The 14,714-nt window shown below is 48.5% G+C and overlaps 1 protein-coding gene across 2 annotated transcripts in view; it reads right to left on the reverse strand.

Moving 5' to 3' along the window:
• The window catches only part of BOC (BOC cell adhesion associated, oncogene regulated), a 53,608-nt gene extending 39,416 nt beyond the window's left edge, over positions 1–14,192 (reverse strand). For both annotated transcript variants that reach the window (XM_085071267.1, XM_085071259.1), the window contains exon 1: positions 13,735–14,192. The gene's annotated coding sequence lies outside the window, so the exon portion shown is untranslated. The remainder of the gene's footprint in view (positions 1–13,734) is intronic.
• Between the last annotated feature and the right edge of the window lie 522 nt (positions 14,193–14,714).

Genomic DNA, 14,714 nt, shown 5'->3' on the forward strand with positions numbered 1-14,714 from the left:
CTTTAGCTTGCAGGCTGCAGGGCCAGGCCACTTGGATTCCCCAGGGTTTGCTTGTGCTACAGCTGCTGCTCTGCAGCATGTCAAAGAAAGGGAGAGATTAACTCCTTTTTTAAGTATCTCATTACTGTTATATTTTTAAACACAGCTGGTTGAAAATTTTTCAGCAAAGCCATAAATAAATAAATACTTTGAGGAAATTTCCTGTGATCTGAAAACTTTACTGACTGGTCTAGCCTTTATCAGATTATGTTCTCTCTCCAGTATGCATAAGCTCCACTTGCTTCTGCTTTCTCTCCTGTAAGGACCAAATCCATTGAACCATCAATATAATATCAAGATTTCACTGCCTGTACTGTTTGATATTTCACACTAGCAGCAATCTGACCAGCAAAGCAATCACATATTCATTGCTGTCCCACTTGGTGACTTTTAATTTTCCTTGAAATCAGAGGTGTCACCTCCCAAAACCCAAAGGTCCAGACACTAAAAATGTACCTCCTGACCCTGTCTGCAAAACACTCCTTTTCTTGCTCCTCAGGAGAGAGATGACAGAACACAGTCAGGCTGGACTCTGATGTCTCTGACTGGCTTTCCTCTTTCACAGATCAACCCACTCAGATGCCTCTATCATAGCTAGCTTGGTTTAGAAAGATATCAGTTTCTACAGCTGTGGACAACAGTCAAAATCACCATCTGTCACGACATCCTACATAAAATAAATAAGAAAGACAACACCACCCACTACCTCCTATTAGCAGACTGTTAAGGAAAGCAAACAATCACCCACTTCTGAAGAAGCCTAAGATGGGAGGAGTGCTTCTCTTCCAGTCGGTCCCTGCCTGCCCGTGGCAGACAAAGCCTGTTTAGTAGCATCTCTACAAGACCCTGCTATTACATAAATAGCAAATAAATAAAGTTCAGCTGAGAAAAGGTGCCCCAAGCACGAGGCTCTGCTCATGGAGCAATGGAAATGCTTGCCCCGGAAAGGCTGTTTTTCTACAGTACTTCTCATTTTACCAGGATGGTTTCCATTTAAACCCTCTTCACCCTTGAAAGAGATGGCTTGGAGCTCCCAGCCTCCTTACCCAAATGCTAACCCACTCCTTGTAGCCCAAAAAAGGAAATAAATTCATGAACAAATAATTTCCAGTACTTTTTTTTCCAGGCTATTGTTATGTGACTGCATTTGGAAGTAAGGGAGAAAAAAAACAAATACATGACTGTGGTCAGAGTCTGGCCTAGAATATGGGAAAGAAAAAAAGAAACCTCAAACCCCAAACCCAATCCTTGTTTTGTATGTTTAGTCATTTTTGGAGAAAACTGTAAGCAGTAAAGAGACCAGGAATAAACAGTGACACCAGCTCCTAGGCTTTGGGGTGACAACAGGAGATTCTAATCTGTTCTCCATCTACCAGTGTATTCTGCTCAGCCTAAGACATTTTAAAAGCCTGATAGGCTAATAATCTAATTGAAGAAGTCTACCTCTTCTTCTGTTGCAAAGGACTAAGACGTTTTTGTGTTGTGAATTACTTCATCATTTTAGAAAGCCTTTTTAATGCAGAAATCACCTTTGCTTGAGAGGTATTAGCACACGTTTCATAGAAAAGATAAGATCATCCTCTCCAAAGACTCACCCAGCAGTGTTCTGGGAGGACACAGCAAACCTCTGACATTTGCTTGTCTACCAGGAAAAAAAACAAATCTAGAAATCTTTGGATTTTCCAAAAATTCTTATATTACTGTCCAGTAAAGGAACATAAGGAGTATTAGATTCCTTCATTTTACAGAGACTCATTCAAGAACTCTGTATTAGGTACTGTACAAAAGCCATCTTCTGCCTCAAGGACATTTTATCTCCAATTGCTTACATGGACTGTCAGCGCTTTCTTTGAGAAATCTGTGGCTGTCCCAAAGCACAAAATACCCCTAGAAAAACCTTTCACTGCTCAGTGCAAAGTCATCTGTAGACCAGCCCAGAAGGTACCTACCCTCCAAATTACATTAAATACTTACTACAGACCACAAATGCAGTATTAGAAATGGAAAGGAATGAGATCTTTCCCTTCCCTGTAGCAACTGTGAAAACTCATCTATCTAAGGGAAATACCATCTCAGAATTACAACTAGAGAAATAATTGATCATTTCTTAACTTGGATAATAACAAATTCTTTTAGGAAGAAAAGCACTCAGTTCTGTGAAAATGCTGCCCCATGATTTTAGATCCAGTTGTGCAGCTGGCACACTCTGCCCTGGGATGGGTAAAACAAGCTGTTCTCATATAGCCACATCCACAACGTGCTGCAGGATTCAATAGTTCCTCATGAAAAAGATAAGCTACATAAACATAAAATGTTACAATGGGACAAAAAAAGCAGCTTCAAAAGCTCTCTCTGCAAGTCCAACAGGGAAACTATTATAATTTCCCCCTGCACTTCTTTCCAGCTGAAGTTTTTCTGTTTCTCTGCTTTACTTTGCTGATAGCAAACATCTGTTGGGAGCATCCTGCCCTGTGCAAGAGGGGAACACATCCATCACAGCCTTTGGGGCTTTCTACTCCAGCAAAGCCTCTGGAGGTTTTCCTCCGTAACAGCCAGAGATAAACCTCTCCTGATCTTACCTACTGACTACAAAATTCTCCCATGGAAAATTGGTCTTTTTGCAGCTCACAAGCAGTTAAAGAGATCTTCAGAAAAAACACAGTGAGCCTCTAGCAGAAGTGATCTCTTGAGGTCCCACACATATGCCTAAGGATCTTTATTTTAGGGTCATCCTTCCCAGCCCCTACCTACCACCAGCTTTCACTCATTTATTTCTTCAGCAGAAAGCTCTAGAAGCCCAAATGGGCAGGCTCCAAGATAAAGCTGGCCATCTGTGGCTCATTAACAGCTCACTGAGCCTTTCTGGCCTGGTGCCTACATGCCCTTTGCAGATGCTGGCACCTCAGCACACATCATGTCCGCCAGCCCCACGGAGCTGCTTCTCTGGCTGCCTGGAAGGAGACAGCTCAGCAGAAAACCCTCCCAGCCTGCAAAACGCTGCGAGATCAGAAACGTCGGCAGGGACTTGAAAACGGTGCCTTTGAACCCTCAAGCCCCAGTCCAGCAGCTGAGGGTGACGAAGGGGAGACATGGATCTCACTTTCAAGGATGGTGTTTCTCCAGAACAACCTGTGGGGAGGCAGCAGCCCTGCCTGCGTCTGCAGGCAGCCACCGTGCCTGGGCAAGGGCTCCCCAGACCCGCTCTGACACGCCAGCACAATGCACTTGCCTCGGGTTGGAGAGGGCTGGGAGCATCTCTCCAGCAGTGGGCTGGTGCCTGGGGAGGCACCCCTAGTTGTTCCTTATCAGCCTTCCCCAAAACAAGTAAGGGCACGGGCATCCAGGATATGGCCCAACAAGCCTTTCTCAGCCCCGGCAACTGTTGCTGGCAGCACAGGGACCTCAGGCAGAGGAGGGGAAATTAGACGGAACATAGGCAGAAAACGGGGTGCGAGGACCTGGCAGAGGCACCCACATCCTTTGGGAGGCAGCACACATGCAGGGAACAGGGGCACACTAGAAGCCTCAGCTGCAATCCCATTCCCCCTCCTCACTGCGAGGTCTGAGGCAAAACCAAAAGGGCGCTGGGAGAGAGGAAGGGACTATTCTCAGTAAGCATGAGGAGGGATGGGTGGCACAAATCCATTTTTTAACACCTTTTCCATCCCATGCCCTGTCTAATTCAGCTGGATAGAAGTGAAGGCAGCAGTTATGTTGGTGCCTCTTCGCAGTCTTTCATGCACAGGGAGTGACCTGGGATCAACAGAGAAGAAAAAGCCATAACTGTGCAGCTGTCTGACATCTCCCACCACTCCTCCACTCCCAAGGCACTGACTGAGGCAGCAAGAAACTGCAAGGGCACAAACACCTCATCTGAGATCTCTTCTGTAATTCAATTATTTAGCTTGCAGAGACCAGATCAAACCACTTGAAAAAGGGAGGAGTCCTACTTCAGATAGGCTCCTCTTCCTGCACGGTAGAGCACAGAGTCATCTCTTCACTTAGACACACAGAGCCCTTGCTAACACAGTGCCATTATGTTTCAAAGTATTCCTCTGAGCAAAAAGCCTCTGAACTGCAGTTCAGGCTGTCACTCAGACAGCAGTAGGGCATGGCAATGAGCAGCCCCCCAAGAGAGTTTCCTACAGCTTTTTGCAAATAGCTACCAGAAGAGGATGAATATGCATCCTCACCTGCTCCCCCAAACAGTGTGTTAAGTCAGACAAAAAATGAGTGGGTGAAGGAACCTGCCCAGGTTTCACTGAAGCAATCCTATCTTCCTAGAGATAGTTCCCAGTTAACACATCAAGCCACGCTTTGCTCGTTGGTGTTCACACAGCTGCTCCCTACTGGGCTACCTGTGCCTTCAGCGGTCAGATTAGCACTCAGGTACCCCTGTGTGTCCCCAGACTGATGCTCAATGTGCTCAGGAAGAGCAGCTCTCTGTAACCCTGCTGTCCCTCATCCCTGTTCCTGCACCTCCTTACAGTGTAAGGTACCTCTTTGCTGACCTTGGAGATCTGAACATCTCCTCTCGCACCTGGGCACAACACAAGCCTTGGACTTGGCCTTTGCAGCATCTGTTAAGAGTTTATTCTTGGCTTTTGCACTGAAAGGCAATGCCTCCAGAGCACGAGAAGCACAGTCCCAGACCCCCTGTGGAAAGAAGGCACACAGTATTTATGTAATGATACTGTTTTACTTCAGATTGCGTGCTGCAAGCAAAACACTGTTATTACACTGGCACTCTCCTCTTCCAGCTACCTTTCAAAGCATGATGCCGCAACTGAAAACTGGCTGACAGGAGAGAATTAGACATAACTGGCTCCTTTCCTTTCCCTTCAGCCGCAAGCTCTTGGTCTCCACCTGCAGCTCCCCAGCTCTGCAAGACCCGCTGCCTGCCCCAGTGTAACTGCATGCACAGCAGCAGTACCAACACCACCTGCAGTGCCAAGTGCCCCTTTGGGAAACCACTCACTGGGGCACATGTAGCCACTGATGTGAGCTGAGGGCTAAGGAAGATGGGACTCTGCCATGGACAACTCCCAGCTTCAAGGCAGACAACTTTCAATCAAGGTTTAGTGATGCTCGACTTTAACCTCTTCTGATGAGCAGGGCAAGGAGGAGGATGGAGTACGAGACTGAGTATCAGGCAACACAGGGTCTGTTCTTAGCTCCAGTCTTGACCTGCTGAGTCACTCCAAGGCACACGTATCCTTTTCATGATCTGTTTTTATCTCCTCATTTGCCTCACTGTTTTGAATGGGGATATAGGAACAGTCTCCCACTACAAATTAACATGGTGTCTGTCATAGCTGTGTCCCAGCCTTGGCTAAAACTTGTAGACACAACTGTAATACAAATAATAATTTAGGTTTTGGAATATGGTGATGGGGGAAGACGGCACAGCAGGCCTTTCTCAGGGCTTCATCCAGAGAGTCAAGAAACCTGTACTTATCTTCAGAGCTGAAGCTATGCAAAACCCGGGTTATACTCACATTTTTGTGGCTGATGAAATTTGCACTTGCTTGCTTGGTCACTAGTTTGGGAAACTTTTTAAAAGGTGGTTCTTTCAAGTGGCTCAGAGGTTAGGGATGTCTAAAGCTGTCCCCAGGGAGATTATAGGGTCAGGCATCAAGGATAAACACAGCCTGCCACTTGGTGTTGGTGTTGTGCTCTTTGTGGTCCTATTCCCTTCTCCCCAAATCTGCAGCCCAGGCAATTGAGAGGAAAACAGGACCACTGTATATTTAGCAACTATGTTCCTGCCTAAATTGCTACATGATGTAAGTAGCTGACCCTTCCTTTCACAAAAGACCACAGACTCCATGATGTCGTCAGCAGGATCCCACAGCCTGTACTGCACATTTCATACCAGGCAAGTACAGCCAGCTCTAGTGGGAGCAAGAGTAGACTGGTGCCTGTTCTGTGAGACACAGGGCTGCCTTGTCTTGCTTTAGCCATGTAAACCAGATCACTCTTCCCTAATGCTTCCTGAAACAGGCTGCATACTTCCCTCCCAAAGGGGAGTAGCGTCAGCAAACACACACCCTGGGCTCCAGCAGCTCCAGCTCTTTACCTTGGTACTGACCTCTCTTTCCCAGCATCCATCATCAAACTAATGGGCTGCATGGTCATCCAGCATAGTTGATCATGATCCCAAGATCTTCCTCCCCTCTGCTGGCCTGGGCAGCCACTTCTGACAGGGTCTGGAGCTGGGATGACAATATGCTAAACTAGTCTTGCAACGCTTATAGCAGCTCAGGCACCCAGAGCAGCAAGGTCCTCAAAAGCAACCAGTCCTTGCGTTGCCCTGGACTCTTTCTCTACAGCATTACAGAAGTGTTCAGGCACAAGCTGGCATGGAACCAGGAGCTCAGCTCCTCATCTGCTGGAAAGCAAACATCTTTTCCCTTCAGGCCAGTCCCAGACACCCCAAAGGCAAAGTCAGAGTGATGAAAGGTGACAATGAATGCATCTAGAGCAGCTGGCATGCCTCTCTGAGGAGCTCTTCATGCACCTTCTCACAGGCTTGTCTCACCTTACAAGCCTCCAGATGCAGAAATGCCTGACAGCTACAATCTTGACACCCTGCTTGGCCAGCCAAGGGGTAGGGAAGTCCCCACAGGGACTCAAGAGCTAGTAGATACCAAGCCCTCCACCTGCAAGGTCCCACAGCTCTGCTGTGGTCTGTCCCCAGAGGAAGTTAGTAATGGCCTGCTACTCATTGGATTCAAACCCTATTACAGTTGGATAATTAGGCCATCTCACTCTCCTTCTGCCCAGATGACTCTGGCTTAGAAGCTGCACTTCAACTGCTTGCAAGCCAAGATATGCCTGATAGCCACTTATGAAATAGGGTCCACTTCCACCAGGAGTAGGTGGTCAGGACTAATCTGGGCAGCATTACACTGGTAACAGAGGGACTGTCCCATAAACCCTCCAAGTGCAACCCTGTCTTGAAAAGTGAGGAGGGGAGCTCTCTGGTCTCTTGATGCACAAGTCTCATTGACTCTCCACCACATCATTGAAGTCAGCCCAGGTGTTTTTGAAATATCCCACACAGCATATTTCTGAAAACACCTTTTGACACTGGGACTCAAACCCAACCCTTCAATCTGACAGTGCTTGGGTTTGTTAAACAAGCAGCTTTCTTCTGGGGAAATAAAACATAAAAATCATATGCCCATCACCCTTCAGGGCCCCCCAAGAAACCTCTCACTGACAGCAGCAGGCTCTAAAGAAGCTGGACCAGCCAGTCCTTTTTACCACCCATGGTCAACAAATAGCAGGAAGTCCAGAGGGGACTGCCATCCAGAGGAGCGCTGGAGCAATGAGAATGCTCTCCACATCAGCTACAGCTCAGGGAGCAACTTGGGACAGAAGGCACTAGATTAAACTTCTTCAGCATCCAGAATACTATTGGCTTCCAAATAATTGTCTATTTGTGTGCGTGCATGCACAAGAATCCTCGCTCCATGGTCTGTCTTTGTGCCAGCATATTCCCAGCGCTGCGACTCTCTAGGGACAAGGCCCATACTTGTATTCAATCTCACATTTGGCTCTCTAACACTAAGGTTTCAGATTATGTCTTAAAAAACATTTTCTCTGGCAACTGGGCTGTTAATGGATGTGATGTTTTTGCTCTCGCCTCCTCCCCACCTTTAAAAGCTTGGCACTAAAGGGCTTCTTTGAAGATAAGGCCAAATTTTCAATTTAAGGGGAGGAATTTCATAAAGTAGATTTGAAGGGATGGAAAGGAGGAGGGGGAAAAAAAAAACCAACCAGCCCTGGAGCCACTTTGCCTTGTTGAGATGTACACTGTACAGCACATAGGATTACAATGGCCTCTCTGTACCACCACGGGCTGGAGCCAGAAGTTTGCTGCAGCTGCACTGCTGCTACCTACATGAGGCTCCCCAAGGGTCACACTCAGAGAGGGCCTTTGCTAGAGCTGCACATCCAGCCTGCCATCCTAACCAAAAGCATCCCACAGCCCCTATAGAGACCAAATCCACCAGCAAGCAGGGGCACACATCCCCAGAGCCAACCACAGGAGCCTCCCACTGGGCTGTCAGTGCCACAGGAGGCTCTCTGCTGAAACCAACTGTGGTCCTTATCCAAGAGGTTTTTTGAGGGCCAGCAAATCTACTGTCTCTCTTGATCTCCAGCAGACCTATCCTCAACACCACAAGGAGGCAGGGAAGTGCCACTTAGTTTTGCAGGTGGAGAGCTGAGGCAAAGAACAACCTGCCCCAACTGGGGCAAATCTGTGGTGTAGAGGAGAACCAAATGCAACTGTCCTCACATCCCAGGCTTGCACCCTAAAACACCGGCAACGCTAAGCAAGGTGGCTGCTCTCCCTAAAAGTACCAGGATAAATTACAGTGACATCATCAGAAGACGCTGAATTTTGCAAATAAATGCTGTATTCTAGGCCAATGAATCCATGTTTGAGGTTTATTTCTCAAAGACTACCTCAGTATGTTTATATCACCACAGTCTTGTTAAACCACACTAAACACATTAATTCACAGGGCTCTGTCTAACCTGTCCTTTTGTTAACTAAAAGCAAAACAAAAAGTGTCCTCATTCTGGTATTTGAAAGCTGATGACAGAGCTCTGACAGGGATCTTTACACCCTTTTCCCCTGCACTTGTGATTTCAAGAACAGCAGAAAGGCATGATGCACAGTCTTCAGATACACAAGCTTGTTCAGACTCGCTGACATTACAACCAGTGAACACATCCTTGCATTTGGCAGGGCCCTGGGTCTATGGCTGTGCATAAAAGTACAACCTGCTGGCTAATCTCTTTGCCAGAGTGGACCTGAGAGAGCCAAAATGGCCCTGCCGCTGCAGGGCTCTGGGTGAAAGATTTACTGCCTATGCCAGGCACAGAAGTTAATGAAAAATGACCGCTTTCCAAAACACCATCTGGCTTTGACACACATGTAGAGAGACACCACAGCCCAAAACCTCTGTGAACTTGACAACGGTGGGTTTCCACAGAGGCAACACACCGTGGTGTGGTTTGGACTTTGCCCAGCAAGCCTCCAACACTCTGCACAGGCACAAGGCGCAGTCGCCATCCTCACATCTAATAGCTGCTCAGGGCAGATGACTGGACACAGGGCAGCAGCCTCTCAAGAGCAGCTGAGTAAAAAACAAGGATAAAGTTTGGCTCTCACCTCTGTGCTGGCACGCTGCCCACAAAGAGGGCAAAGAAGCTCAAGCACGTCCCACACGCTCCCTGACGCACATTTCTCTCCATCGATGCCACTAGAGCCAAAATAAATTGGCACTGCCTCTTACTCAAGAGCTCCTACAACACACAATGGCAGCCCTCAGAGGCCCTCACAGGCACACAGTCCAGGTGCTCTGCTACCAACCCCATCAGGCAGAGCTGTGCCTCCCGTCCCATTTGTCCTTTTGCAGGGAAGAGAGGCCATTTTAATAAAAGGAGCATGTAACATCCTCAGGGCAGGAATCTGTTGCTCCCTGTTTAAGCAGAAAGCTCTGCACCACCCGCAGCAGCTCTGGGACTGTGTAAGCACCAAGTGGTTTCTTTTCCCTGCAATAAATATCTTTCTGAGCTTTTCAGCCAACTTGCTTCCACTGCATCCATACTCCTTTTGTCTTAGCTTCCCATGGACACTCAGACAGCTGTGTTGCCGGAGCACACGCTCCTGTGGAGAGATTTTAGAAGACTTATGCGCAAATATGCATACAAAGCAAATTTTGAAAGCTTCCCATTCTGCAAGCATTCCCTCCAGAAAATCAGCTTCAAGCACTACATTAAGCCAATGAAGCAGCAGATATGATGTTGTATGATTCAGAGCCAAGAGGAACTAAACCAAGTACCAGGAAACAGAAAAAGATGCTTGTGATACCTTTTGTTGAACAATTACCCAAAGCACATTTAGAAACCTGAAAGATGATATTCACCTCCATTCTACCTAAGGACCTGCAATTCATTTAGTCATTATTTGCCTTAAATTGTTCTTGTGGCCTAGGAACTGGAATACATAACAACCTCTTAAACTGAGACTGACCACAGGAGCACCAAAATACACAGCAGCAGGTTTTTTCCCTCAGGATGTTTTCAGTCTAACCAGAAACAGGAAGTCTCCAAAGATTTTGCAAGAAAACCTTTTCCTTGTGGGATATCCCATCCTAACTGCAGAATTCACACTGCAAATTTTTAGCCCGGGAGGTGACGGTTCAAACCAAGAGATTTGCAAGCCTTGGTCTGTATCATGCCAGCAGTAATATATCAAAGTCACCTTTGCACATTAAAGAAGTCCAAGGGAATTGTGCCTCATGTCTCTGAGGCACTCAGCATCAGATATTAAAATGAACAACCCACCATTATTTACTGCCAAAGGAACTTTTGTTAACCTGTAACTCCTTAAGGAGTTACCTTGGCCTAGTGCTGTTGTAACATCTTGTAGGCTGAGTGATTAAACTGAGCCCAGCTGAGCCCGAATCTCTGAAAACCCACCTGCAGGACAACCCGGGCTAAAACAACCAGCATGGTCCCCAACGTGCTCTTCCCTGTCATCGCTCCTCTGCTTCATGAGGCACACAAGGCAGGCTGTCTTTGCCTGGGAACAGAGTAACTCTAGAGGCACAGAAGTGCCTCTCCAGCCCTATGGCAGTCCTGAAGAGTCAGCACAACAGAGAGGGTCCTCCTCCCCAGTGCACCTGAGTTCTGCTCTGAGAGCCACAAGGGTGAGTACAGGTCAGCTGGCAAGAATCAACCCAGACAGCAACATCTGCCCCACCTCACCCAGTGCTGAACCCATCAGCACAGTGTTTCCATTTTCTGCATGGGAACAGTAAGGCACAGGGTTGTGGAGAAAATTCAAGCTCACATGCTCAAGGGCATGTGCATGGGCTGAAAACCCAGCCCAAACACCTCCACATCTGAACACATGCTTCCAACTGAAGTGCATTTCCTGTCCTGTCACCCATGTTCTCTCCCACAGCCCAGGTAGACACAGCAATAGTTATTTTTCTTCCTGTGCTTGCTATCAGATTGCAAGGTTTCTGTGATCCTAAGGGCATGTGGCTCAGGAAGAGGCCAGAAAACACTGGCATGTAGATCTGGTGGTCTTTCAGTCAAGTGTTTTACAAACAATGGCTAGAAACTACCAAAAAATCAGGTCTGCCCTAGATTAGTAACTTTTCTCAACACAGGAAAGGAAATTTCTCCTCTGCAGCACTGGGGAGTATGGGGACAAAGCAGGCTGCTTGCTTCATAGCCCCTCCTGTGATGCTTCTTGCTCGGCAGGAGGCTCCAGCTGGCTCCCAAAGAGGCAATTCCTGGCCCTAGTCAGACAGGAGGAGCTGTACCAGCATCCTGAAGGTTTTGCAGAGCTGCCAGTTTGGTACTGGAGATTTGGAGGGATCTGTCTGCTGTTAGTTTTGAGGACATAAAAGAATTTCAAGGAGTGAAGTGGACTGAGCAATGATTCACCTGTCCTTCAGTGGAGTGATACTCCAAGCCAGGAGCCTTACACCCTGAGGGCTGGAAAGACCTCTGCAAACACCAGCCACTGGGTTTCCCTTTGCAGACTCAAAGAACCTCTTGCTCTGTGCTCCTGTATCATGTCAGTACAAGGTACAGAAATGCTGCTTTCTCCAGACCTCCAGGATACACACAACCCCTATGATTTCCATGCCAGTTTGGAGCACACACATGCAGAAGAATCGTGCAGCTCTAATACTTCTTCATTGTGCCAAGCAGAGAAGAAATGTGTAGATTCAGCTACTTGTATTGGGCTATCTCTCAAATAAAGGTCCTGCAGGTGTGAGTATATGAGTGGGAGAAAACTGAACTTGCCTTTCCCATCTGCACAGGACCTCTGATGAACAGATGAACCTGCCTCACATTGCACAGCAGGAAGCAGGGAGGACTGCACTGTATCTGACTTCAGCCCTCACAGCAAACACCTATTGGGACCTCTTCTGCTTGGTATATGCAAGATGAGTTCCTGTAATTGTATCTGAAGGGGAGGATTAAGGACATGGAACAAAACTCCATTTATTTATTGTAAGAGAATATCATGCACCCAGCAGGGAGCTCACAGCTCTTCCTAATTGTCCTATTTACTTCAGAAGATCCCCACATGACTCCTAGTAGCATGGGAAGTTACTTCACCTTCATTTCTTTAGTTACTTAAATAAACAGCACAAATCTTCACTGCAAACCCATGTTGAGTTTCTGCTGAAATCCTTCCCCGAGCCATGAACGTCAATATTCAACCCACTAAATCAAAGTGTCTGCCATATAAGTACATAGGCATAAATATGGAGGAACCCTCCTCTTAATCATAGGCACATTGAGTCAGTTAGTTTCAAAAGAAAACTAAGATAAAATTCTGCTTACAAAACGCCCACATTCTTCTAATATTTTCCATGGTAGTTTTTTAGCCCATGGGAAAAGAAACTTTAATGGCAGATTGCAAATGAACATGTCAAAAAGACACTATGGTAGCAATGTGGAAATTAAGAGAATTGAGCACCAAGAAAAACATTTAAGACACACTGAGAATTACATGCAGGTGCTGAGTATGTGTATGGATTTCTGTTATCCCACTCACATAATGCTGCAGAGAGGTCAAGAGCGTTTCTTTAAAATAAACAAGGACAAAAAACCCCAACTTTAATAGATGTGAACTGTCTTTCATATAATACCAGTGAAATAACACTTGGGGTACCAGAACTAGCTGGTGAAATGCCTGGAGCTGGATTTGTATTAAATACCTTTTGCCAGACAGGGGTATTGGTTAAAGTCTATTATTATTTTTCAAAGTAAGTATTAGTATTTTCAGAGCACCTTAAAAAGTCTCTTTTGGACATGGCTACAAATTCAGCATCCCACTTTCTCCCCAGCCCATTTTCTATTTACAGTCACCATCCAGACGACCTGCCAAAGTTGCAGTCCAAGCAGGGAGGCACGCGTGCACAGATCCTACACCATCCCACTGCCGGACAGAAAACTACTTCTCCTGACCCAAACCGCTCCTAATCCTTGCACCAGGCTTAGAAACTTCACGGTCACAGAAGAGGACAATAATTCTACTAACAGGCTGCCCACCCCGGCTTTTCTTTGCAGCAGCAGCCCCTTCAGAGAGCACAAACCGAAATGCCTTCGCATCTGCCAGAGACAGCTCCTGCCTGTAAACTCCCAGCAGCTTTTGACAAGAGTTGCAGCAATGGAGGATGAATCGGCGGCTTACTTTGCACAGTTTCTCCCTCTCTCCGCTGCTCACCGTCCCTCCTCGCCCAGCCGGCAGTGAGGAAGGACGGGGCAAGGTCGTGCACCAGGCTGCTGGGGAAGTTCCCCGCAAGCCGTGTGTGTACCCTGGGCCCTCCATTAGTTCTGGCCGAGCCGCCGAGGAGGAAGAGCCGCAGGGAAACATCCGAGCCCCCCACACCTCACCTGCCTGAACATCCCCCCGTCCCGGCGGGGACCAGCGGCTCTCCACTACTCCCTTGTCATGTCTCCTACATCCCTAAGCAGACCCCCTTCCTCACATCCCCGCACCAACTTCCCAAACTCTGCCGCCGCCTGAAGATGGATGGGGCGAAAGCGCTGCGCCCCATCGCCCGCCAGCACCGTGCGACCTCCCAGCCCCTCGCCAGGGCCACCAGGCCTGGCCCCCTTCCCTTCCCTCCCTGCACTCACCGCGGTCTCCAGCGGAGCAGGCGGGGGGAAACACAAAGATGCCCCAAACGAAGGGAAGCAACAAAGAGGCTTAACTCCAGGAGCTGGGAACTTCCAGGCCGGATCTGCGGGGAATTCACTACACACACACACACATACGCACACACACAGAAAGCAAAAAAAAAAAGGGGGGAAAAAGAGAGAAAAAAGGTGGGGGGAAAGCCTGTTTTGGGGGTAAGGGGAAAGTGGGGGGCCCTTGGTTTTGGGGTGGTGGTTGTGCTTTTCCTGCGGGTTGGCGCTGGGGATGGGGGCCGCGCTGAGCTCAGGCGCGGCGGGAGGAGGAGGAGGAGGAGGAGAAGGAGGAGGAGGAGGGAAGAGGCGCCGGGATGCGGGAAGCCAGACCCTCCATACGGGAGACGGCTTTTGGATGACTGAACTCCCAAACAATTCCCTGCTCCGGCTACTCCTGCCCCAAGAGCCTCCCTCCTTCCCCTCCCCCTGAGGAGGAGGGAAGAAGAGGAGGAGCCAGAGGAGGGAGAGAACTCCAAGTAAAACCCCTTCCCCAAAGCCCGGCAGCGGCCGAGCCCCGCTCCCCGCCCGGAGCATCCCCGTCCCCCCAGCACCGCGAACCGGAGCCGCTGAGCCCCCCGGGCCGCTGCCCGCCGCCCCCCGCTCCCAGGGCGGGCGGAAGCGGGAAAGTTGGGAGGAAAAGTTGGCTGTGGGCGGGGGAGGCAGCCCGGGGTGCGGGGTGAGGGCTGCGGGTCGGGGCGCCCCGGCCGGGAGGGCCCTGCGCTGGCAGCGAACGCTGAAGTGACACCAGCCGCCCAGGGGCCCCTCCTGGGAGCCATCCCGCCCCATCCTCGGCCGTCATCGGTTGTAATAAATACCGAAAGGATGAAAAGGTCTTGTCTTCCAGCCATCCTTTCCTGGCAGGTGCTCTTCTCACGGAAAGTGTCTCGGACACAAATTTTCAGGAAAAAGAGTGACACTACTCCATGAGA

This window comes from Lichenostomus cassidix, chromosome 1 (assembly GCF_008360975.1).
Source record: "Lichenostomus cassidix isolate B80296 chromosome 1, HeHo_3.0, whole genome shotgun sequence".
In the NCBI taxonomy this organism is placed as follows: Eukaryota; Metazoa; Chordata; class Aves; order Passeriformes; family Meliphagidae; genus Lichenostomus; species Lichenostomus cassidix.